Below are 24,708 nucleotides of genomic sequence, written 5' to 3'. Positions count from 1 at the left end.
GAAAGGGGGCACCCCTGCCTTGTTCCTGATCTTAAGGGTATTGCTTTTAATTTTTGCCCATTGAGTATGATGTTGGCTGTGGGTTTCTCATAGATGGCTTTTATCATGTTGAGGTATGTTCCCTATATTCCCACTTTGCTGAGAGTTTTGATCATGAATGGGTGCTGGATTTTATCAAATGCTTTTTCTGCATCTATTGAAATTATCATATGGTTTTTCTCCTTCTTTTTGTTTATGTGATGAATCACATTGATTGATTTACGAATATTGTACCAGCCTTGCCTCCCCAGAATAAATCCCACTTGATCATGGTGTATGAGTTTTTCCATATATTGTTGGATCCGGTTTGCTAATATTTTGATGAGGATTTTAGCATCTATATTCATCAGAGATATTGGCCTATAATTTTCTTTCTTTGTGTTGTCTTTGCCTGGTTTTGGAATCAGAATTATGCTCGCCTCATAAAAGGAGCTTGGAAGTCTTCCTTCCTCTTGAATTTTTTGAAATAGTTTGAGAAGGATAGGAGTTAGTTCTTCTTTGAATATTTGGTAGAATTCAGTTGTGAAGCCATCGGGCCCCGGACTTTTCTTTGTTGGGAGTTTTTTGATAACTGTTTTGATCTCATTTGGTGTAATCAGTCTGTTTAGGTTTTCTGATTCTTCTAGATTGATTTTTGGAAGATTGTACGTTTCAAGGAATTTGTCCATTTCATCTAGGTTGTCTAGTTTTTTGGCATACAGTTCTTCATAGTATTTTCTTACAATATTTTGTATTTCTGTTGTGTCAGTTGTTATTTCTCCTCTCTCACTTCTAATTTTATTTATTTGAGTCCTCTCTCTCTCTTTTTCTTGGTGAGTCTAGTTAAAGGTTCATCAATCTTGTTTATCTTTTCAAAGAACCAGCTCCTAGTTTCATTGATTCTCTGTATTGTTTCTTTAGCCTCTATGTCATTTATTTCTGCTCTGATCTTTATTATTTCCTTCCTTCTACTAGTTCTACTAGTTACTTGCTGTTCTTTTTCTAGTTCTTTTAGACGCAGGGTTAAGTTGTTTATCTGAGCTTTTTCTAGCTTCTTAAAGTGTGCCTGTAGTGCTATGAACTTCCCTCTCAGTACTGCTTTTACTGTGTCCCATAAATTTTGAGTTGTTGTATGCTCATTGTCATTCATTTCTAGGAATTTTTTTATTTCTTCTTTTATCTCATTCTTAATCCATTCATTATTTAACAACCTGCTATTTAGTTTCCATGTGTTTGAGAATTTTTGAGCTTTTCTGTTGTGATTCATTTCTAGTTTCATGACATTGTGATTGGAGAAAGTGCTTGATATGATTTCAATCTTAAATTTGTTGAGATCACTTTTGTGCCCTAACATGTGGTCTATCCTAGAGAATGTACCATGAGCACTTGAAAAGAATGTATATTCTGCTACTTTAGGGTGAAAGGTTCTAAAGATACCTATTAAATCGAGTTGATCTAGTATGTCCAATAAGTCTGCTGTTTCTTTGTTAATTTTCTTTCTTGAGGATCTATCTAGTGATGTTAGTGGGGTATTGAAATCCTCTACTATTATAGTATTGCTGTTGATCTCGTCCTTTAAATCCATCGAAGTCTGCTTTATATATTTAGGTGCTCCTATATTAGGTGCATAGATATTTATAATGGTTATATCTTCCTGTTGGATTACTCCCTTTATCATTATGTAGTGGCCTTCTTTATCTCTTACTATATCCTTTGTTTTAAAGTCCAATTTGTCTGATATAAGTATTGCTACCCCAGCTTTTTTTTCATTTCCATTTGCATGAAATGTTTTTTTCCATCCTTTTACCTTCAAACTATGTGTATCTTTTGTTCTAAGGTGTGTCTCTTGTAAACAGCATATGTACGGGTCCTGTTTTCTTATCCACGCAGCTACCCTATGTCTTTTGATTGGATCATTTAATCCATTTACATTTAAGGTTATTATTGATATGTAGTTGTTTATTGCCATTTTATTCCTTAAAGGTGTATTCCTTTTTTGCTATATTCTTTTCCCACTTTGATCTGTTTACAACAGGCCCCTTAACATTTCCTGCAGCATTGGTTTGGTTGTAATGAATTCCTTGAGTTGTTTTTTGTCTGGGAAGCTTTTTATTTCTCCTTTGATTTTAAACGATAGCCTTGCTGGATAAAGTAGTCTTGGTTGTAGGTTCTTGTTCTGCATTACTTTGAATATTTCTTGCCATTCCCTTCTGGCCTCAAGGGTTTCTGTTGAGAAGTCGGATGTCATGCTTATGGGGGCTCCTTTGCAGGTGATAGCTTTTTTTTTCTCCTGCAGCTTTTAATATTTTCTCTTTATCGCTTAGCTTTGGTATTTTAATTATGATGTGTCTTGGTGTAGGTTTCTTTGGGTTTCTCTTTAATGGAGTCCTCTGTGCTTCTTGAACTTGTGAGAGTTTATCCTGCATTAATTTAAGGAAGTTTTCAGCTATGATATGATTGAACAAAGTCTCTATCCCTTGTTCTTTTTCTTCTTCTTCAGGAACCCCTATGATGCGGATGTTATTTCTCTTCATGTTGTTGCAGAGCTCTCTAAGAGTTTCCTCAGACTTTTTGAGTCTCTTTTCTTTTTTCTTCTCTGCTTTCATGCCTTCATTCCAGTTGTCCTCCAACTCGCTGATTTGATCCTCAGCTCTATCTATCCTGTTTTTAATTCCTTCCATTGTCGTCTTTATTTCTGATATTGTATTTGTCATCTCTGATTCTTTTTTATACTTGCTATTTCTTTATTTAGGTGTTCATAATGACCATCCGTTGTTGTTCTAAGATCCCTAAGCATCCTTACAATCATTATTTTGAACTCCGCATCTGGAAGTTTGATTATTTCCATATCACTCAGTTCATCTGAAGATTTCTCTTGTGGTTTCGTTTGGATTGCACTTGTTTGTCTTCTCATTGTCTGTGTTGGGTGTTTTGTTTATAGAATTGGTTGAGTCTAGCCTTGGTGTTGTCTGCCTCCAGTTTTCAGTTGTGTTATTTCTAGGTCTTCTTGGGTTGGTATCTGCTATTATTTGTAGTCCACTTTTGGATTTGGGCAGCTTTGAAGTCTTGATTTGTTTGTTTTCTTAACAGGTGATAGTCTTGTTTACTGATCTCAGCAGGGAGCTTCCTTGAAACTGTATCCAGGAATGGGATGAGTGTAACCTGAGACTCTGAAGGCCTCTTCCACCAACTAATCTCTCTGGGGGGAGGTTGTTTTCTCAGCTTCATTAGGGGGAGGTGTATCTCAGATCTCCATGGAGACCTGAGTTACTGCCCCTCCTCCCCACTTCTTGTTTTCAGCTGTGTCTTGTTGCACTGATTGGAGCTGGAGAGATGTCTTGAGATCTCTGATCTGGAAGCAATTCAGTACTGTTCTGTGGAAGGATCAATCCCTCCCCCAGCTATGGCCACCTCCAGCATGGATGAGTCAGCTTTTTTAGCTCATCTCCTGCATTCCTTAGCCCCTCACAGTCTGTCCCTCTCTCTCCCCTTTCCACTTGGGAGATAAGCTGGTCTTTTCAACACACCTCGCTCCCTGGTCGCCAGGCAAGTGGCTGTGAGTAGTATTTTCTGCTCTTTGCCCTGGAGTGCGATCCCCTCTGGGTTCTCAGCCTCCCCCCTCCCCTCCATTCCTATAAGCAGGGGAGATTCAGGCGCTCTCTACCAGGTTTGTTGTGGCTTCTTCTTTGCTCCTTGGTTTTTGAGAGCTGTTCTTGTAGTCCAGAGTTGGTTTTTCACGCCGATTTTTCCTAAATTGATTTGTATTCCAGTTTGGTGGTGAGAGCTGGGCGTCTGTGTGTCCGCCTACTCCACTGCCATCTTCAGGTCTCTCTACACTTTACTTATTCTTAAAAGATGGTTTTAAGGTTTTATAGATTTTTTTTTCTTGCCAAGAAACTCTTTCCTCTCAAACATCCAGCTTGAGAATTAGTCACTTTAAATAAATAACTGAAAATACATTCTTAAGACGAGGCCTTGGGTAAGCCAGGGCCATAAGAATAGATTTTTATTCTAAGATTACAAAGGTGCCCTCTAACGGCCTAACTGCTCCTCTTGTTTTTTAATGTGACATCTGGGTCTACAGAGGCTCATCTTGACTGAAGGTTGAAATTCAATAGTGTTCCTCAGAAATTCTCTTTTCAGTATTATTTCTTGTGTTCTGGGCATCTCTGGGCAACCCAGGAAACGGGTCTGCACGGCCAGAAATCTTGCTATCTTTCCATAACCCAGGGTCCAGTTCCCACAGAAGTAGAAGTTGCTAAGATGACGCCAGACCTTTTAATGTGCAGCTAGGCAGCCCAACCAACTCAATGCACCATTATTCCCAGCCCAGAAAGGGGGAAAGCCAGGCAGTATTACCCTCTTGTGGAGATGACTAGATTTGAACAGTTTCAACTGGGGCGTACCATTGAGTCAAGTTCCTAGGTGCTCAATGCAAACTCAGACGGGGCTCCGGCCATCGGAGGCCGTCAACTTGGTGTGCGCCTTCCCGTTCTGCCAAGACCCAAAGAAGAAGAGGAGAAAAGGACTTGATGCTATGATACCCCTCAATCTTTAATCCAGACGGTTGCTAACCTGGATTCTTATTGGGGATGTGCGTTAGTCTGTCCTTTGGAATGCCATTGTGTCCTAAATTAAAAGACGTTGTTTTTCAAAGATTATGACACCAGAAGTTGACCACCACGGGTCCTGTCTTTACCGAGGAAGAGAGAGGTTTGGCACTGAGTAGAGAGTAAATTTTAAACAGAATTATTTACATGCCCCCCCCCCCGCGTGCACACACACTCACCCAAGGTCAAACTATTTAGAGACATGTGCTCCCGATTATGTGATGTTAGAGAAAAGGGTAAATGAGCAGTGGTTCCAAAAGAAGGCCCTTGTACGTGCAAGATGCATATTTTTATAGTTGCGGACCCCTCTCTGGCGAGTGGGTGGGCACTCCAGCTCTGGGGAGGAGTCTGGAGTGCCCACCCAGTGGGGAGGGTATCGTTGGCAGTGGTTCTGGGCGGTGAGGACTGGGTTGCTTCTCCCTCCCGATTCCTCACCTTCTCTGCTGGGCTCTCTGCCCCTGCCCGAAGGTGACAGCTCGATGGTGACAGTGGATGTGTCTGGACGGCAGGGGACGAACCGAAGGCCGGCTGCGAAGAGGTGTCCCTGAGGGGCAGGGAGCATTTTTACTGTCCCATCATGAAGCTGACGGAGAACTGAGAGCATGAAAACAATTTTCCTTTCCCCCCATCCCCGAGGAGATGCTTGAGCACCACAAAATGGCAGGAAAAAAAAATTAAACGATGCTGGAACAATTTAGAACAATTGACCAGTGTGGCAACAACCCCTCAGGGTGACTGCTAGCACCTCAGAAAACACAGGTTGCTGGAAAGCAAAGACACACCTTCCCCTGAGTGTCTGCAGCAGCCAAACCACCGTCCTGGTGCAAAACGTATCTCTAACTACACCAGGGGCACTGGAGAACTTACCATCTTGGCTAATCTACTGGCTGATGGAGTGAAAATTTTTAAATGTATTATTTGAAGTTCTATAACAATGGTAACAGGTTAATTTACTTCCTTAAATATATATTAAATGAATTTAACCACAAATCTTAATGGAGACTCTTGAGAGAAGGAAACTATTTCAACCACTCAAAAGCTTACCATAAATATAGATAGATGATAGATAGATAGATAGATAATAGATAAATAGATGGATGATAGATAGATAGATAGATAGATAGATAGATAGGTGTTTGGTTGTATTATCTCACTAATGCAAGGAATTTGCAAACCTGGTAGATAAAAAGTTATTTCAGATTTTCACATAGCTACCCAAGGCTCTCTGGATAGAAGGTGTCTCCTCCATTAAGGTCCCTGTCACCTCTCCCAGAGCTGCATCGCCCCCAGAGCAGCAGCCCACAGTTCTGCCTACCTGAGCTCATGTGATCAAAGCTAACCCTCCCCCTGTCTACGCCCACCCCCATGCTCCTCACAGGCCTCGCAGAGATATGTGAACATATCTACAAAATAGCTCACTGAGCTCTTAGACACTGCACGGTGCATAACTCAGTAAGATCAGCATCACCAGTATAAATATGCCACACAAAGTATACAATAAAAAAAAAGACACATTAGTGTCATTAAGAGTCACTTAAAAACCATCCAGTGTCCCCAAACCCATGTAGGCTCCAAACATACAATAGACATCCAATGACCGAAAAGCAGGGTTCTGAGTTTCCTGGAGGCAGAGTCACCTGGGGCGCATGAAATCTAGTGTTTAATTACAGAGCACCGAAAGCACATGATTACAATTTAGTGAGGATCCTTTCAAGGGCCCAGCCTGCCCCAGAGATTTGTTATTTTCTTTTCCTTTTTAAGTGCAAATATTTAGTCTTTTAACTCTATTTTTAAACTTGGGGGTAGAGGAGGGCATTTGTTCCTGTTTGACTCGGTCATACCACATCTGACGCTAACTCTGAAGCATGTGACCTAGCTGTGTAGGAAAAGTGTAGCTTTGGTGGGGGACACTCCCCCACCCCACCCCAAGTCTGCAGTGCCCCAGTCCACATGACCCGACCCTGACGCTGTCTGTGCACTTTAACACTAAAATGCCGGACAGCCCCTCAAGGCAGAAACTAGGCCTCCAGAAGAGCTCAGTTCCCAGAAACGTTTTGTTTCGTTGTCTTTTGCAAACAATGAGAATGTTAACTGAACTCAGTTGGTCATTGCTGTAAACAGAGAAGTCGGCTCTGCTGTGGTTGATTTGGGAGAAACAGAGCACCCCGTGGTTTGAGCCTTTGTTCCCACATTTGAAAAGGGTGACCAAAGCAGGGGGTAGGAAAGGGCTTCTGATCCATGGTCCCAAAGAAGGGGTCTCCACCGCCATGCCCGGTGAGCTCCTGCCCTTCACTAACTGCAGAGTGGCCGCCTCACAAAGCAGACCTAGGCCTCAGGCTGGGGGCCCAGGGCCTGAAGCTCTCCCAGTGCCGGCTGACTTTCCATGGCGGAGGGAAGATGAACAGGTTTAGAGCTTGTTATGTCAATCATCTATGGGTTAAGGACCTCCACACACACTTCAACTGCAACGGTTCCCACCTATGTCTCTAAATGTCTCTAAGTAGTTGCCAACTTCCATCCTGGAAGGAAATCAAGTTAGTGTGAGAAAGTAACAAAGTTACAGCTTGCCCCAGTGCTGCATGTCTCTAAATAGTTGCCAACTTCCATCCTGGAAGGAAATCAAGTTAGTGTGAGAAAGTAACATAAAGTTAAAGCCTGCCCGATTGCTGCATCGAGTTTCCATTCTGTCACCCTGCCCTGGGGTCCTCACGGCCTGCAGTTCACTGCGGGGCCGAGGCGGGGGACCTCCGGTGCTAAAAAGAGGGCCAGGCCCGCAGAGTAAGAATGGCCCGAAAGAGGAGCCACTTCCCAGCACATCGCCATGCGTTCCCACTATTCTTAATGCCAATAGAAAGAATAATGGATGGCAGACACAGCCAAACTAAACGTACTAAGTGGAAGCAGTGTCTTTGAGCCAGATGGACATGACTAAAGGAAGGGGTGGATGTCCTAAATGGTGAGTGGAAGACAGAATAAATTCCAAAAGCAATTTACAAGACAACATCACCTAACAGGGGAAGAAAACACCATCTCCCTCCTGTCCAAATGTCCTCTGTACCTACAACTGAGAGAGCTGGGATGACTTCCCCTGGCTCAGGAGAAGCCGGGGAGTCCTGCATAATACAGGCCTCCGGGGAGGAATAACATGCTTGGTTGCCTTTCTTACTTTAGTTTGGCCACTAAGCTTTATTTCCTGTTGACCTGCAATCAAATGAAAATGACTTCCTGTTCAATGTCCCCCAAAGCGGTCAGCGAACTGCACACCCCGCCCTCTGCTGACACCAGGCTCAGGAGGAGAGGCCACAGCATGCCAACAAGTATCTAGCGACAGCACACCTCAGCCTAGAAGGCGAGACATGAATTGCTGTGGTCAACAACTGAGTCCCTGCCATGCGGAACATGCCACACATACTCAACAGGTACAGAGCTGTTTACTATGGACCTATGCGGTATGCAGTCGAGCTGAGTGGATATAAAGCATGCATAAAAGTACCCTGCCGTGTAAGAAAGTACCTATCAAGAGGAAGAGGAGGGGCTGTGGCTGGTTGGCTCAGTGGTACAGCGTTGGTCCAGTGTGTGGAAGTTCTGGGTTTGATTCCCGGCCAGGGCACACAGGAGAAGTGCCCATCTGCTTCTCTACCCCTCCCCCTCTCCTTCCTCTCTGTCTCTCTCTTCCCCTCCCGCAGCCAAGGCTCCATTGGAGCAAAGATGGCCCGGGTGCTGAGGATGGCTCCATGGCTTCTGCCTCAGGCACTAAAATGGCTCCAGTTGCAACAGAGCAACTCTCCAGATGGGCAGAGCATCGCCCCCTGGTGGACATGCCGGGTGGATCCTGGTTGGGTGCATGTGGAAGTCTGTCTGACTGCCTCCCCACTTCTAACTTCGGAAAAAAATTAAAAAGAGAAAGAGGGGGTTCGGGTAATTAAGTGCCTGCTGGAATTGGAATGGAGCATCGTCCAGAGCTGGTGAAGACAGAGCAGGACGCAGGGAAAAAGAGGGGAGAATGAAGAAGGTTTGGGGGAGAGAAATGGAGGTAGAGATGTCAGAGAGCTAACGTCCGAGACAGAAGAGTGTCAGTCAGAATGACAGTGATGCTCTAACTAAGCACCTCTGTGTGCCAGACACTGACCAATGCGCCCAGAATACCAGGCGTCCTCTGTTCATGACCTATTTATGGTTATAGATCCCTAAGAGAACGCCACTGGCTGGTTCATTGCTGCGCTGGGAATGAACACAGGCCTGTGTGGGAGAGTGTGCTAACGACCCTGGTTGATGAAGTACGTCCAGAAAGCTCCTTGGAGGAAATGGCATGGACTCTGAGCTGTGCCCACTCTGAGCTAGTGGAACCAGCATCAGGAGAGGGGCATTCCTGGAGAGAAGCGGCTCATGCAGAGGCCCTCAGGTGGCGTAGGCGTAGGCTTGGGCACTGCGGGATGGGAAGGATGCCCATGTGGAACAGCGTGGGTGAAGGGCAGAGCGGAGGGCGAAGGGCAGATTACACGGAGCATCACCAACCATATTCCAGGAGTCTGGATCCTGTTCTGAGTGGGAGGGAAAGCCCCTTCAGCAGGCGGACCCTGATCTCATCCAGGTGTCCTAGAAACGACTCTGTCTACTGTGTAGCACACGGCTTTTAGGACAAGGATACGGTCACAAGGGAAAAGAACCATGTCTTGTTTGTAAAAGAGCCAAGAGTAGACAAGGGCGTCAGTGGTTGTCCAGGGTTGACAGGTGACACTTCAGCCCCATGGGGAAAAGGTGAGGGAGGGACAGCTGGGATGGTGCTTTCCGGGAGGCATCACCAGAAGGGGCAGGCGAGGGAGTGGCAGGGAGCGAGGGGAAGAGAGGCATCTGAGGTCACCCCTGGATGACAGGGACACAGCCACGGTCAGAGGACACATGGTAACTAACGGAGAGCCGGAGGACTGCCGAGAGACATAAACTTGGTCACGCAGACTTCCCCAGCGGCATCACAGGATGTACAGGTCTCTGGCCGTCTCAGGGGCTGCTTTCGGAAGAGAAGTCGCATTTGGATAAGGTATTCGAGGGCAGGAGGGAAGGAGAAGGTACTGCCCACGTGCTATGAAAACACCAAAGAGCAAGTTGCGACCGTGGGAAGGAGAAAGGCATGCGGGTGGAAAAACAAAAGGATTCATTTCAACGGTCAGGGTGGGAACATCCCTAAATAGTGCTGATGTGAGGGAGATGGACCAGATGTGCTGGGGAGAGGCGGTAAGTACGCACATACACTCACACGCATGCACGCACACCAGGAGTTGGTTACTGCTTCGAACTTATACATATTTCAACTGAAGGGATGCATCTCCAGCCAACCAGGAAGTCCGGCTGTGAACTTTCTATCTGCATACTTCCGTTGTGGACCAGGTAGGCTGTCCACATTCTTCAGATCTCCTCAGGGAAGAAAAAAAAGCCCCTTTCCCTGCAGCAGTGACCGTGAGGGCCACACAGCCCAACACTGGGCAGGTGCTCACGACATGAACACCTGAACTTCGGCTTAGACCTGCATTCTCTCTTTTCTATCCTCCCCTGTCTTGTAAGCACATGATGCACACAGACGTTCAGGCGTTCGTTCAAGTTTCGGGACAGTTCAAAGGCTGCCCCAGGGGATACAACACGGTCATTGGGCTCAGAGGAAGGACAGTTGAGTTAAAGGAGTTCTCGGGAGACCACGCTGGCTTTTTTTTTTTTTTTTTCTCGCGTGGAGGCAGCCTCTTAGTCTCTTTTGAGCCCAAGAGTTTTCCTCATCGATGAGATAGAGACAGTTATCCCCAGGATAACTGGGAGATTTGACACTGTGGGTGTGGGTGCTCCTTAAAGACCAGAGCAGAAGGTTCTATTCGTTTACAAACAGTATGACTCAGCTCCTCAACCTACATAAGTTGCAAAACATTGTTCGACAGCAAACAGCAACCACGGATGGACTTGCTATTGCCGCAGAGGTACGAGGAGGAGTTTGGGCACCAGTTTATTCCACTTTGATTTACTACCCAATCCACCAGGCAAAGTTAGGTCCCTATTCAGTTAGAGATGGACTAGAAATGCAGAGGAAAGGCCACGATGTTGGAGTTTTTTTGTCTGTTTGTTTTTAAGAAGAATCACCTAAACAGTAGAAAACTCTTTAATATCCTTTCAGTCAGCCTGAATACGCCAGATCTGAGGACATCACTATGGCTTGATAAACAAAAGCGGATTAAGACCGGTTCAAAGGTGAGTGTGCTCAGGCCTTTTGGCACTGGATCAGGCAGAGGATTTAAGAGGCACGTGTTGAGATTAGCGAGCGGAGGATTAGGCGCCGTTCTCTGGGATGTTCTGCATGATTATTTCTGGATTAAAAAAAAATGATTGAAGAACAGGACACTCCCATGCAGCCGATCCACAGAGACAGACCCCACGGTCACTCTTAATGAAGAGCCCACAGAAAAACGAGGATGAAGTAACACACGCCTATAAACCTACGACAAACAGGTAATAAAGCACAAAATACTTCTGACCCGCGTGGGAATCAGACTCACATGATTTCCCCTCTCTCTCCCAGAAAGAAGATGCACAGTTAGCTGTAGCTTTTGAAACAAACAAAAAATTATAATTCAGGGAAGCAGCAAAGATAAGCTGCAGCTGGTGCGTGCTGGCGGTCAGCGGGGCTTGGTGGTCATTACAGGGGACACTTACTTCTTCCTCATTAGGTTTTAGAGAGCTTTAAGCTTTCAGGATATTTGGAATATCACATCATATTGTGTCTATTATCTCTCATTATTCCATTGTACAATTTCACCCAATCTGGGAGTAAATAAAAATATCATTTAATTTAAAAAAATCTTAGAACTGATCTAATTTCAAATGTCTCAAAAAATGCTACATTAGTCTTGGAATAATGAAATAACAATAGAGTGGAATTACTTTGAATGACTATTAAATTTCAAAAGGGATGTTTTGCAGCTTCCTGGTTTTTTAGTTTTTGTCCCTACCAAACATAATCGGAATGTGATTTCAAATCATGATGAGTTATACTTCTCGCTAACAAACTTATAGCTCATTTTTCCAAGAAAATGTTTCATTACGTCCTTTTCCAGACACTTTGTCTCCAAAGTATGTTTATGGCTTTATTTATCACACACACACAAATACACAATCAGACTCAGCCAATGGTGTGTTTGAGGCCATTTTAACACCCAGATTTGAATGGTTGGCCAGTTGGATTAATTAAGAGAAGGGTTAAAGAAAGGGATAGATTTGCCTTTAAAAGTTGATTCCATGCTATCTGGAGACTTAAGAGAGAAAAGCGAGGAACTGGTTGACCTTTTGTGACTGGGGAAGAATTTGTGTGAACGGTGGTTGGGGAAGTGGGGGAGGTTTACATCACAACTCACAGCTATTCAGACAGTGATACCCCTTTTTACTTTCAACAGCATCTCCTTCTTAAACAGGCTTTCACTTTCTAGCAGGACAGGTGTGGTCATTATTTACCTACTTACCACTGCTAGCCCTTTGTGTTATTTTGAACCGGAATGTTTCCTCTCAAAGATAAGTTGTCTAGGCATGACCTTAAATACTAAATTCCCTAATACGTTAACTATTACCAAACTAAACAAACACTTAGCACATAGCAGCCTACAATTAAGGTCTTAGTGAACTAGAATAAATTAATATTTTTGAATCATTAAATTATTTTTTTTTCCCTGGCCGGTTGGCTCAGTGGTAGAGCATCGGCCTGGCGTGCAGGGGACCCGGGTTTGATTCCCGGCAGGGCACATAGGAGAAGCGCCCATTTGCTTCTCCACCCCCCCTTCCTCTCTGTCTCTCTCTTCCCCTCCCGCAGCCAAGGCTCCATTGGAGCAAAGATGGCCCGGGTACTGAGGATGGCTCCTTGGCCTCTGCCCCAGGTGCTAGAGTGGCTCTGGTTGCGGCAGAGCGACGCCCCGGAGGGGCAGAGCATCGCCCCCTGGTGGGCAGAGCGTCGCCCCTGGTGGGCGTGCCGGGTGGATCCCGGTTGGGCACATGCGGGAGTCTGTCTGACTGTCTCTCCCCGTTTCCAGCTTCAGAAAAATACAAAAAAATAAATAAATTATTTTTTTAAACCTAAGCAAATGATGTCTTTGCAAATTAATTTGGCAATTAATCTCAACTTAAAAATTTTAGACATTTCCATCAATTTTACTTCTGAAATCAAGAGTTATCACTTTAGCCTGACCAGGTGGTGGCGCAGTGGATAGAGCGTCGGACTGGGATGTGGAGGACCCAGGTTCGAGATCCTGAGGTAGCCAGCTTGAGCGTGGGCTCATCTGGTTTGAGTAAAAGCTTACCAGCTTGGACTCAAGGTCGCTGGTTCGAGCAAAGGGTTACTCGGTCTGCTGTAGCCCCCCCCCCCCTTCAAGGCACATATGAGAAAGCAATCAATGAACAACTAAGGTGTCGCAACGAAAAACTAAATGATTGATGCTTCTCATCTCTCTCCATTCCTGTCTGTCTGTCCCCATCTATCCCTCTCTCTGACTCTATCTCTGTAAAAAAAAAAAAAAAAAAAAAAAAATCACTTTATTTCTTTTTTTATATTTCTTTTAGTGAGAGGAGGGGAGGCAGAGACAGAATCCCACATGCGCCCCAACCGGCATCCACCCAGCAAGCCCACCAGGGGGCGATGCTGGAGCCTTTTTAATTTTTTTTTTTTTTTAGCACCTGAGGCGAGGCCATGGAGCCGTCCTCAGCACCTAGAACAAACACGTCCAAGCCAGTTGAGCCATGGCTGCAGGAGATGAAGAGAGAGATAAAGAGAGAAGGAGGAGGGGTGGAGAAGTAGATGGTCACCTCTCCTGTGCTCCCTGATCAGGAATTAAACCCAGGATATCCACACGCCATGCTGATGCTCTACCACTGAGACAACCGGGCAGGGTCACTTTATTTCAAAAGTTTGTGAATTTAAGTAAATCTCTGAAGCCGTGTCTGGAATATCTCAGGAATGGGAGGGCATGATATCTTCCTCACTGGGTTCCTGGGAAGATTAAGGAAAATAAATGATGAATGTGGAAGTACCTTGGTAAACAATGGTGGGTTACACAGTTATATTATTAATAAGTAAAATCACTTTCATTGTGATATCAAAGCACAGAAATATCTCCAACATAAGTTACTAACAGAACTTTAACTGAAAATCAATAAAACCTCAAAATGTTATACAACATATATGATATTTTATAAGGGCATTAGGAAGGTTAAGTAACAGTTTTTTAACTCTTAGAATACTGAAATTTTCATTATATAATGGAATATAATATATATGTATTGGTAACTGAGGAATTATGAAATGTTTATACCAATAACTAAGAATCCTCTTGAAGACAATGGTGACTAATTTATCTGGAGACCCTTTCAGCTTCCTGTCCACTTCCTTTCAAAACTTCTGTAACACGTTGTTTATAAATACCTTAGAATTGTGATCTTTTAAAAAAAATATGTATGTATCATATATATAAAATAACTTCAGGCATTCTACACTGAGATGACTTACCTTTATTACAGAGGATGAAATTATATACTTAAAATCTTTTTCTGGTTAATTTGTGGGCAGGGATAACCTTTTGTCAGAGCTGATTAGAATGTCATTATTTTCACCTTGTATTATTTTTACTTTACAAGAGCTGTCACTGCTACCATTTTTGTTGTTGTTCAATGACCATCTGATATGCTGGGTAAGAATGTCTTTGTCAATCAACATATTAATATGAACCAGGTTTTTTTCCTTCTTGATACATAAAAGTAAACGTAAGTAGATGTCTTGATACTTTCTCCCTTCATCATAATGAGATGTCTGTGCACCATCATGAGGCAAGAAGACAGTCCCTTTTAGAGAACTCTGTTTTATAAGATGACACTCTCAGCAGTTGGTACCTACCTGTTCCGCATGTTTTTGAGACAATGGGAAACCTCCCACTCCACTGCTTAAAAAAAACTATACTGTATCTTTCCCTGTACCAAAAAGACAAATTTTTAAAGACAACCGGTCATTGGACCAAATCTTGCCAAGATATTCTCACATGTCCTTTCCAATTCCCCGACATCCAACTATGTCCCTAGTTCACACCAAGGTAGAGTGAAGGTTAGGTCCATAATTTTGGGGATTTGGTGCAAGACCTCTTGTTCAAAAATTAAGAATTTCAAGATGGCGACAGCAGAGTATTCAACTAGGTCCAGGGCCTTTCAAGTGCCACCCTGGGTTTAATTTATACTCGAACATAGGAACTGAGAATCAGTGATCAGAGGAAGAGAACAAAACCCAGATGTAAACCAGAGGCAGGCTGTCCAAAGGAGGAGAGGCAGAAGGTCCAGAGACATCTATTACCCGCCTCTCTCTAACTCGGTCCTAAGCCAGCTTCATTCCACTGATGTCACCGTACCCTTCTTTCTAAGGGGCACAGTCAGACAAAAATGAACTTGAACAAGGCCAAACAGCATCTTCCCGCAGGTGGTGTTTTAGCACCAGAGGAGTCCTTGGTCAGCCTCCAGGTGGGGAGTAGGGGGCTTCCCCAGTCCCTTTCTGGCCTCCTCTCACAAGCCCTGCCTGTTAGGTGCCATCCCAATACGGCCTCTCTTGCCACTGCCATCCTCAGTGCTAAATGTGTACCTCCTACTTAAGAAGCAGGTTCATTCTTCCATAAAAAAAGGAATACAGGCCCTGGACAGTTGGCTCAGCGGTAGAGTGTCGGCCCAGCGTGTGGAAGTAAGTCCCAGGTTCAATTCCCAGCCAGGGCACACAGGAGAAGTGCCCATCTGCTTCTCCACCCCTTCCCCTCTCCTTCCTCTCTGTCGCTCTCTTCCCCTCCTGCAGCCAGGGCTCCACTGGAGCAAAGTTGGCCCGGGCACTGAGGATGACTCCATGGCCTCTGCCTCAGGCGCTGGCATGGTTCCAGCCACAACGGAACAACATCCCAGATGGGCAGAGCATCGCCCCCTGGTGGGCATGCCAGGTGGATCCTGGTCAGGCGCATGTGGGAGTCTGTCTGATTGCCCCCTCAACTTCTAACTTCGGAAAAATACAAAAAAATAAAAAAGGAATACATGCCTGACCTGTGGTGGCGCAGTGGATCAAGCATTGACCTGGAACACTGAAGTTACTGGTTCAAAACCCTGGGCTTGCCTGGTCAAGGCACATATGGGAATTGATGCTTCCTGCTCCTCCCCTCTTCTCTACCTCATCCCCCCCCCTGAAAAAAAAAGAATAAATAAAATCTTACAAAAAAGGAATACATTTTTATAGTATACTGAAGCAAACTTTGATGGGTCCCCCCAGAACTGAGCGGTCTGGGACTTGGGAGGCCAGCAGGGAAACGGTCACTGTGTATTCCTGGCTTGTCAGGTGTGTTGAGGGCACTGCCGTGTCTGGTCTCTGTCACCACTGTTGACAATCAACATCTCTCCAATAACAGGATCCAGTTCCTTCTGAATCCATCCCCGTGTGAAGCTTTTGATAATATCAGTGAAGTTCAGTGACTGCTGTCATTTAAAACGAAATGACAACATTTATTGAGCGTTATCAACATATGAATACTATTTAGATTTAAATCTAATGTATCCTTATGGGTAAAAATGTATTCATTTTGGTTTTTTGCCTTTAAATGTATTTTAAACACTAACTAAAATGGATTAAGTACATTTATGTGTGTGTGTGTGAGAGAGAGAGAGAGAGAGAGAGAGAGATATTTGGTGTTTTTTTTTCTTTTGGTATGACTGATATTTTCATCAGAAACATTTTATTACAGGAATAAAATGCATAATATTACACTTAGCAATGCCTTTGGGCTTAGAGGTCACATGACCTGAACCAAGGAGGGTAAGCTACAGGAAACTAACTGCCCAACAGCATCTTTTATAGGTTGCTTTGGTTACCTTTTCACTGCAATATGCTATAAATTCTATTCATCCGTACTCAGGGAGGTACTGAACATGTATGGCCCCTAAGCAGGAGAAACGGATCCTGAAGAAAGCGTGCCCTTTCACCTGAACCTTCTCCCTTGGAGCCATGATAGTTTCAAGGAAGTATTAGAATGTTGCCCCTCCTTTGTTTTGTCAGCTAATCAGCCCTGCTGTTCATCTATCTATCTCTGCCTAGAGCCGTGATGGCGAACCTATGACACGCATGTCATTACTGACACATGTAGCCATTTTTGATGACATGCAGCCGCAATGTGGCCGCATACCAGAGAAGTATGGGGCCACATGCCGAGAAGAACGTTTCATCCTCCGTTTCTGCACGGCCAGGTGCAGTAGCCAAGGATAAAACATTTGCTGTAGTGTAGACACTCTGTGCCGGAGGTCTGTAGGCCAAAACAACAGAACTCTGGCACACAGCGTCTAGTTCTGGGACTTGTGGTTAGGCCATTAGGGGATCTTTGACCTTACTTACAGCCGGCGGAGCAGGGAGCAGCGGAATGCTGTGGGGGACGCATCTCTGGGGGTCCTGTGATCATTACCAGCAACCACATAATCACAGCAACCATCATCCAATCTACTGTTCTGGGGTGTCATGGATTTCTAATTGACCATCATTACTGAGATAAGTGAGGGGGAGGCTGGGAGAGGCGAGGGCCTGTGCTATGGGTGCCATTTCTCGCCATTAGAAATAGCGGCAGCCATCTTAATTTACATAAGATGCAACTTGCAGAATTTCAAAACAGCATCTGGGCTCAGGTGTTTGTTAACCTGAGGTCAAAGCTTGAGAATCTGGAAAGGTGCCGCTTGGAGAATCAAGAGGAGTGCCACTATGAACAGGAAATTTGGAGTGCCTGGAACCGATTCCAGACACTTTTAGCACCCTGAAAAATATAGCAATGGCTTTACTCACAATTTTTTCCTTTACGTACTTTTGTGAGACATTATTCTCAGCGTTAATATCAAAACCAACAAAAGAAACAGATTGACAGATGAAGTTAGTAGCACTTGCTTGGGCTTGAAGTGTACAAAATACCAACCTTCAATTGAAGATTTAACCAATGAAATGCAGCAACAAAAAAAGTTTCTACTAATAGATTAGTTAAAGAATTCCCCTCCCTCTCACTTATCTTAGTTCACAGCACCCCACACAAGTTAAATAATATCAAGACCAACAAAAGAAACCCACTGACAGATGAACAAAGAAGTCACTAAGCAGGTAAGTTAAATAATTAATTTTGGGTTTATTAAATAGTTATATAGTACAATTATACATTTTTGTTAAACTATAAATATCACGAAATTATGTTTTTTTCTCGAAGTGACACACCACCCGAGTTATGCTTGGTGTGTTGGCAAATTTTGACACACCAAGCTCAAAAGATTGCCCATCATTGGCCTAGAGACACTTGCTCCGTAGTTTCTGTATCATAACTTAGAAAATAGCCATGGTGACTTCCAGAACATGATACCACCCTCTATCAATCTTTCTGAGGTTAGTTTTTTTACTGCTTATTTGATACAGTTCCATCTCAGATTGTACCTCAAACTCTGTCTATTGGAACCCTGCCTCAGAAAACAAGATGTGAGGATGACGATGTTTAGCTTTTGGCTGAACACCTTTTAGAATCTAGCGCCTATGTTTTTGGCTTTGCTGTTCAGTGGGGGAGTAGATGCTCTCTGAGCACGGAGCTGGCAGGGAGATGGCGTGGACCCTGATTTCGTGTTAGGGAGGAAAACCACTAACAGATGGAAACTCGTACATACTGCCGCCCCCTCTTTCAGTCCCTGCCACGCGTGATACCGACTGAAGTCTCTCCAGCTAGAAGACAGACATGTTGCTAACTCACTGTTCTCTGGCAGTTGTATTTAACATAACGTCGCAGAGGCAGGGGCAAAGGGTCTCCGCTCAAAGAACTTAGATTTCCCATCATGCGTAATCGTGTTTTTATTGAGTGCCTTTCAAACTTTATATAACTCCATTATTTCTAAAAAAAAAAATTTTTTTTTCCTTTTCTCATAACTATAAAGGGCAGCTCATTTCTTTCAAAAGAATAATTTAAGGAGACATTTGATAAGCTAACAGTATACATTATGTCATTTTTCCTTTTTTTTTTTAAAATAAAAAACTCAAGAGTTTTCACAAGTGAAACTAAAAATACTTCAGAGAAGTATGGGAAGCACTGAAGATGTGTCATGTTCAAATTTGCTGCAGGAAAAAATTAACAAATGAAAACCAAAAACTATTCACCAATTTGCTAAAATAAATCCATTTCCAAAGGATCTGGAAATTATTGAAGGAATGATGATGTGTCAGCTGGGAAGTTTCTAAAGGGATCAACTTGAGGTCTGGGGACTTTAAAGTGGAGCTTCTACCAAGTCTAGCTCAGCAAGTTCTTAAAAAAAAAAGACATTGTAACAAGGCCCGGTATCCAGCTGTTCTGTGGTCGTATCTGTCTCTTCATTGCAAAGAGGAAAATCTGGAGAAACATATTCCATACAGATCTAATACCTTACTCTGAATTTTTAAAACGCAACACAAGCAATATACTTCTTTTATTTGGGGTGGGGAGGAGTTAAATGATAGATTTCTTATTTTCTAAATATTTCAAGAGACTAGAATGCATGGATTTATTTGTTGTTCTCCAGTTGTTAGTAAAATACCAGCAAGAAGGGGGAAGGGGTGGTAGCTATTAAGACCCTGGGGTTAGGATGTCTGTTTAGGAGTAAGCGGCCAAGAATACACCTGCTTTTGGGCACTCACTTGGGCACCAGTCAGCCAAAGGACAGCAAATGTCCAGTGTCAGCTCAGAAGCGGCAACAGACACATGAAACTCCTCCTGCATCCACACCAACACCGACACACACTGTGAAGGCGTAGTGGTTCCCAGAAATTGAACTGACTTTATCGTTTACACACGACTATGTGATGCAGTAAAATACCAGCAGTTCTGTTTCTCCGTTGACGTTCTATAGTTCTCTCTCTCTTTTTAAAAACAATAACAACAGCAAAAAAAATTACCCTGTGGAAGCATGTCTGCATACATGCTAGGTTGTCACTGTGTATGTGTAAGATAATAGAAAAACAAAGCAGAATTTTTTTGCCTAACTTCAGGCTATCAACTGCCAACTATGTTTAAATGGGAGTAAATATTGGAGGACTCATGAAGTCAGCTTTCAGAGCAAAGGTCTGGATTTACTACTCAATTATTACTTGCTTAGCCATTGCTTCTAAATGATTGGGGGCCAACCAGAAAGAATAAATTTCATTCTTCAGAATAATCATTCCAAAATAAATACTTAAGAGGTCCTAGATACTGTTTCAAGGTCAAATGAATAATCAGAATGGTTTTTGTAAGGTTGCACATGCCTTTGACCCTATACTAATGACAGACAGGCTTCCTGGTGACTGACTAACGGTGACAGACCCCTGGCCAGATTAACTCATGACCAGGCTGCTATGATAGCTGCTTGGTTCCTCAACGCAAGACACGACGACAAGGAGACAGGGAGCAGGAAAGAGTGTGAGAGCATTTCTGAACCACTAGAACCAGCCACCTTATCGCAGGAAAACTAAGGAAGAAAGATCACAATAATTTTTATGAGCGCAAATAATGAGGAAGTCACACTGTTCTTCCGCTCCCTGTTTATTCAGGCGCGATCATTCCATTTCCAATTCCTACTCATCCATCAAGCAAAACAAACAAAAAAGTAAGTCCTGTCTTAAAAACCACGACAGCAAAACACAATCAGCTTTAAAATAAAAATCCTGACCTATGTAGGGGTCGAAGGGATAAACTACTACAGAAATGCACAACAGGAAGATAACAGATACATTTTATTTCTACCTTTCCCCCTTTCATTTCATATCATTTTTAGTTTTACAACGGATTCCTACCCACCCCCTCTCTTCCACTCCTCAATATGCCAGAGTCTGGACAGTAAATCCAAGTGAGAACAGTGAAATCTGAATCACCAGCTTCAGGAAAAAACCATCTGAAAAAGTCACTCCCATTAAGCTTTCTGACGGCTGAGCCACTGTGGCTACTTCCAAGGCCGCCTTTCCCCTGCCGGGGGATGGCCAAGATTATAACCTAACTCTCCTTACTGTTGTTTCACATTCATACTTTTACTGCACGCGTGTACAGCAGACCCGGGACAAATAAACTGGCGGTGGGGGCTGCCCTCATTCTCAGAGGGATATTTTTCAATTATATATTCTGTTACATCTTAAGAGATAAAAGCTGTATCTGCAAGTGATTAAAAGATGTTTCATATTCATGGTTTCATTTCTGCTGAAATAAAGGCGTAATTTAAACCACACTTAATTCATAGCAATTTGGTCCCATTACAGAGTTCTAGCTTTTTTTTATTTTTTTATGATAGTTACTAATTAAAACAGAGTGTTCCTGCCACGCTGAGCCTGCGAGGTCCACAGACAGGTTTAATGAATAAAACGTCCTGACATGAAATGAAAATAGCGCAAAGCTGTAGGCTTTTATGCTTCCAGTGTGTGCTGCAGATTAAGGCTCTCACTGAAGTTAAGAACTGAGCAGAGAAGCACTTGTCATTTCTTTCTTTAAAAGAACAAGTAAAGGATTTCTTTTTTTTTTTCTTTTTCCTTTTCTTTTTGAGAGGAAACTGAAAGAGGACTAATTTCTCTAACTTCTGGGCCTCTCATTCCCAGCTGACCCATCCCCAAGAATTTAAACTCATCAGAGTCACTTTTAAAGGATAAATGATGTGATATTTTAATATAATCCTGAATATAGGGTTTAGATTGAAAATGGGAATTGGGACCATAATTAATTTTTTTGCCAAGTATTTTGAACTTTAAGAAGCCGGATGGAGGCAAATGAGGACATTTCACAGGACCGCAACCTTCTAAGAGGTTCAAGGGTTAAAACTTTGATAAAATGACAGTGTCTTTTTGACATTTGATTCATCCCATAGGCAGTATGAGGAATCAATACCCATTTCGTGTCTCCACTTTCTGAAACCACTGTAACAAGAGACCAACATGAAATCAAATCCAAATATAAGCACAGTCGCCAGCCAGGGTTGGGGCCTTATTATCACTCTTAATAAACAGTAATAAATCATAACAGATCCCCATCTCCTTCAAATGCACTGGGCTCCGTGCGGCATCTGCTCTGGCATTTGTCCCTCCCATCTTTTGGGATAATAACACATTCAATGCCATCACACCCCCACAATCCTCCCCCGGAGGAGGGCCTCGCTCTCTAGTTTGCAGCCCCGGAGCCTCCCGTTAGAGCGCAGGGGGCGGAGAAGGCAGCGGGTCCTATTGATTTCCATTGACAACGCCCCGGTTCTCACCGGCGTTCGGGGACAGTGGGAGGAGAGGGGGTGGGAGAGTCCCCCTTCTTAAGAGAAAGAGTTGGGTAGCGAGGCTGGGGGAGGGGGTAGATTTAGAAAGTTTGGTGGGTGGGTGGTGTTTGGAGAACTCAGCAGCTGCAGGAAGAAATAAATTTCTCTTGCATTAGCCGGATCGAAAGATAAGTAAACAAATTTTACCAAACCAACTAAGTTGCTCCAAAGAACTCATTAAAAAATAAAATAAAATTATGAGACATTTTCTCAGGTTCATTTCCTGCACAAGGTTTTAGTTTCAGGGAGCTCCTTGTACCCAGGGCAGGAGATGGGCAGCGCCCCGAAGGGAACCAGGAGGGGACCGCGACGCCGCCACAGGGCAACTCGGCCTGGCGCGAGGACCTCGGCGCCCACGGCCTGAGCGGGAGCGGGGCTACGAAGAGCAGGGCGCCGGCAGCGGGGAGAAGGGCGCGCCCAGGGCGCACGAGAAAGGCAGATCTCACCCCGAGCGCAGCAGCCTGGAGGGCACAGCTGAGACCAGAACCGGTAGTCCGGGTTCCCGAGCGCCTGGGCCGCTCTCAGTTCGGTTCTGCAAGCTCGCAGATTAGAGCGAACCCCGACTCACGGGCGGGCCCGGCTGGGGCGCGACGGCCGTCGCTCCGTCCCGCGGCTGCACTGCTCTCCCAGCAAAGTGGGACCGGTCCCAGGCCAGCCTACTCAGCTCGGGAACTTTCACGACGCTCGCCCGCCGCACAGAGGACGAGCAAAGAGCCGGAGCGGCGGGGGTTGGCAAGTCAGGCCGCCCCAGATGCCACCGCCCCGGCTGCGCGGTCCAGAACTCGCTCCCGCCCCGCCGCCCGCAGCCTTTGGCGCTGCGCACGCCCCGGGCCGGCCCGCAGACGGCGCGCGGAAGGCAGGAGCTAGGGAGCCGCAGCCATCCCGTGGGCCAGCCAAGTTGAGCGTCTGGGCCGAGTCAGGGCTTCCCCGGATCCCGGGTCCTTGCTTGTCCACCCCTCTCCGGCTGCCCCTTCATGAGGCAGCTGGGACATAGCGGAGACCTGTCCGCGCCCCTTAGGTACGCAGCTCTCAGGAGCGGGCGCCCTCGCCTGCGGGGACTGAGTGAAGGGACGCGCGTGTCCCTCCCAGCGGACGGCAGCCCCCAGCGTGCAGACGAAAGCGCCTGGCGTCGGGGGTGTCTATCCGCCGCCCACTCACCTGGAGAAAATCTGCCTGTTCTTTCTGGGGGAGAGGAAACTCCGTTTGCGCGGTGTAGGCGCCAAACGTCCACGTCCCGCAGCGGCCAGAGGCTGCGCCTCGCGCTCGGGACCCACGGGGACCGGGCGGAGGCGGCAGAAAGCAGGAGAGTGCAGTTGCCCGGACGTCCCAACTTTGCGGGCGGCGCTGCGAACTTCAAAGGCGACGAGGCTGCGGCGCGCAGCCGCCCAAGTTGCTGCGAAGTGGAGAGCTAGCGGCGCGAGGCCCGGAGCGGGGCGGGAGAGCGGGCGGCGTCGGGACGTCTTCGGCCCGGCCGGCGGGCGCGCGCGGGGAGAAGGGCGCACTGGCCGCGGCGCGCGGCTCGGTTCGCTCCGCTCTCTGGCGGCTCCGAGCGGGAGTGTGCTGGCTCCCGAGTGTCACCGCTGAAGCCCGGAGCCCTCCCCACTCTCCGCTGCCCGCCCACCCCTCCCTCCGCTACCCGCTGCCTCCCCGGTTCCTCCCTCCTGCCCTCCCTCCCGCTGCGCGCCACCGTGCGCGCGCGCGCGCGAACACACACACACACACACACACACACACACACACACACACACACATTCACTCACTCACTCACTCACTCACACGCCCCACCACTCCGCACTGTCCAAACCCGGACACTCGCGGACGGCGTCGCGGAGGAAGAGTGCAGTCCTATCCCCCGCGGGCCAGGGGAAGGAGAGGGAGGCCCATAGGGGTCCCCTCCAAACAAAACCCGGGCGCTTCGGACGCGGGAGCATCGCCCCGTCAGGGAGACCCGGGTGCACAATAAAGGGGACTCGGTGTTGATTTGGGGGGTGAGGGGCGTGGAAGGACGTTGCAGGCGGAAGGCAGAAGGTGCACACTGTTTGCTCTTCCCGCAGGCCCCCGCCTGCCTGCCCACGGTCCGGCGGCCCACCCAGCCTCCTCGGGTTGGAACTCGGCAGCTGTTTTAACAATTGAAAAGAGCCCTGCTGAGCCCGCGAGAGACTAAGCTGAGTGTGTGCAGCCATTAAGGCTGACTAGGTAATTATGATAAGGAGTTACCTAATTAGCAACCTGGCCTGGGCCTAGGAAAACCAAGGAAAAAAAGTACTGTACTGGAGTGATTTAGTAATCTCATTTTCACAACTGCAGACCTGGTTGTTAGACTCTTGAATTTTAAGTACTCAGAATATATAGTTTAAGATACAGTGTCATATTGATTTTTTTAAATATTGCCTTTATTGGGGTGACATTGGTTAATAAAATTATACAGGTTTCAGGTGTGCACTTCTGTAACACATCATCTGTATGCTGCATTGTGTGTTCACTGCGCCAAGTCCAGTCTCCCCCAAATCACCCTCTCTGACCACTCTACCCTCCTCCCATAGTCCCCTTCTCCACCCCCCCTTTCCCTCCCACAGTCCCCACACTGTTGAAAGCGTGAGAAATACTTTGCCTTCCTCTCATTACGGCAAAATGAAAATGAATAAGTTGAAAATCAACATTACCAAAGTCATGTTAAAAACTGTGGCCTTGGCCCTGGCTGGTTGGCTCAGTGGTAGAGCGTCGGCCTGGCGTGTAGAAGTCCTGGGTTCGA

General features: G+C 45.6%; 1 protein-coding gene across 3 annotated transcripts in view; it reads right to left on the bottom strand.

Annotated features, from left to right (window-relative positions):
• NDNF (neuron derived neurotrophic factor) overlaps positions 1 to 23,528 on the bottom strand; it is a 40,233-nt gene extending 16,705 nt beyond the window's left edge. Inside the window, exons 1-2 of one of the 3 annotated variants that reach the window (XM_066233933.1) lie at positions 23,115 to 23,528; positions 5,064 to 5,172 (exon numbers count right to left, since the gene is read on the bottom strand). The gene's annotated coding sequence lies outside the window, so the exon portion shown is untranslated. Of the gene's footprint in view, positions 1 to 5,063; positions 5,173 to 22,524; positions 22,566 to 23,114 lie in introns of those variants that run through there. The other 2 variants (XM_066233934.1, XM_066233925.1) reach the window with 2 other exon arrangements.
• Between the last annotated feature and the right edge of the window lie 1,180 nt (positions 23,529 to 24,708).

This window comes from Saccopteryx bilineata, chromosome 1 (genome assembly GCF_036850765.1).
Source record: "Saccopteryx bilineata isolate mSacBil1 chromosome 1, mSacBil1_pri_phased_curated, whole genome shotgun sequence".
Lineage (NCBI taxonomy): Eukaryota > Metazoa > Chordata > Mammalia > Chiroptera > Emballonuridae > Saccopteryx > Saccopteryx bilineata.
This window is presented reverse-complemented; position numbering and strand designations above follow the sequence as displayed.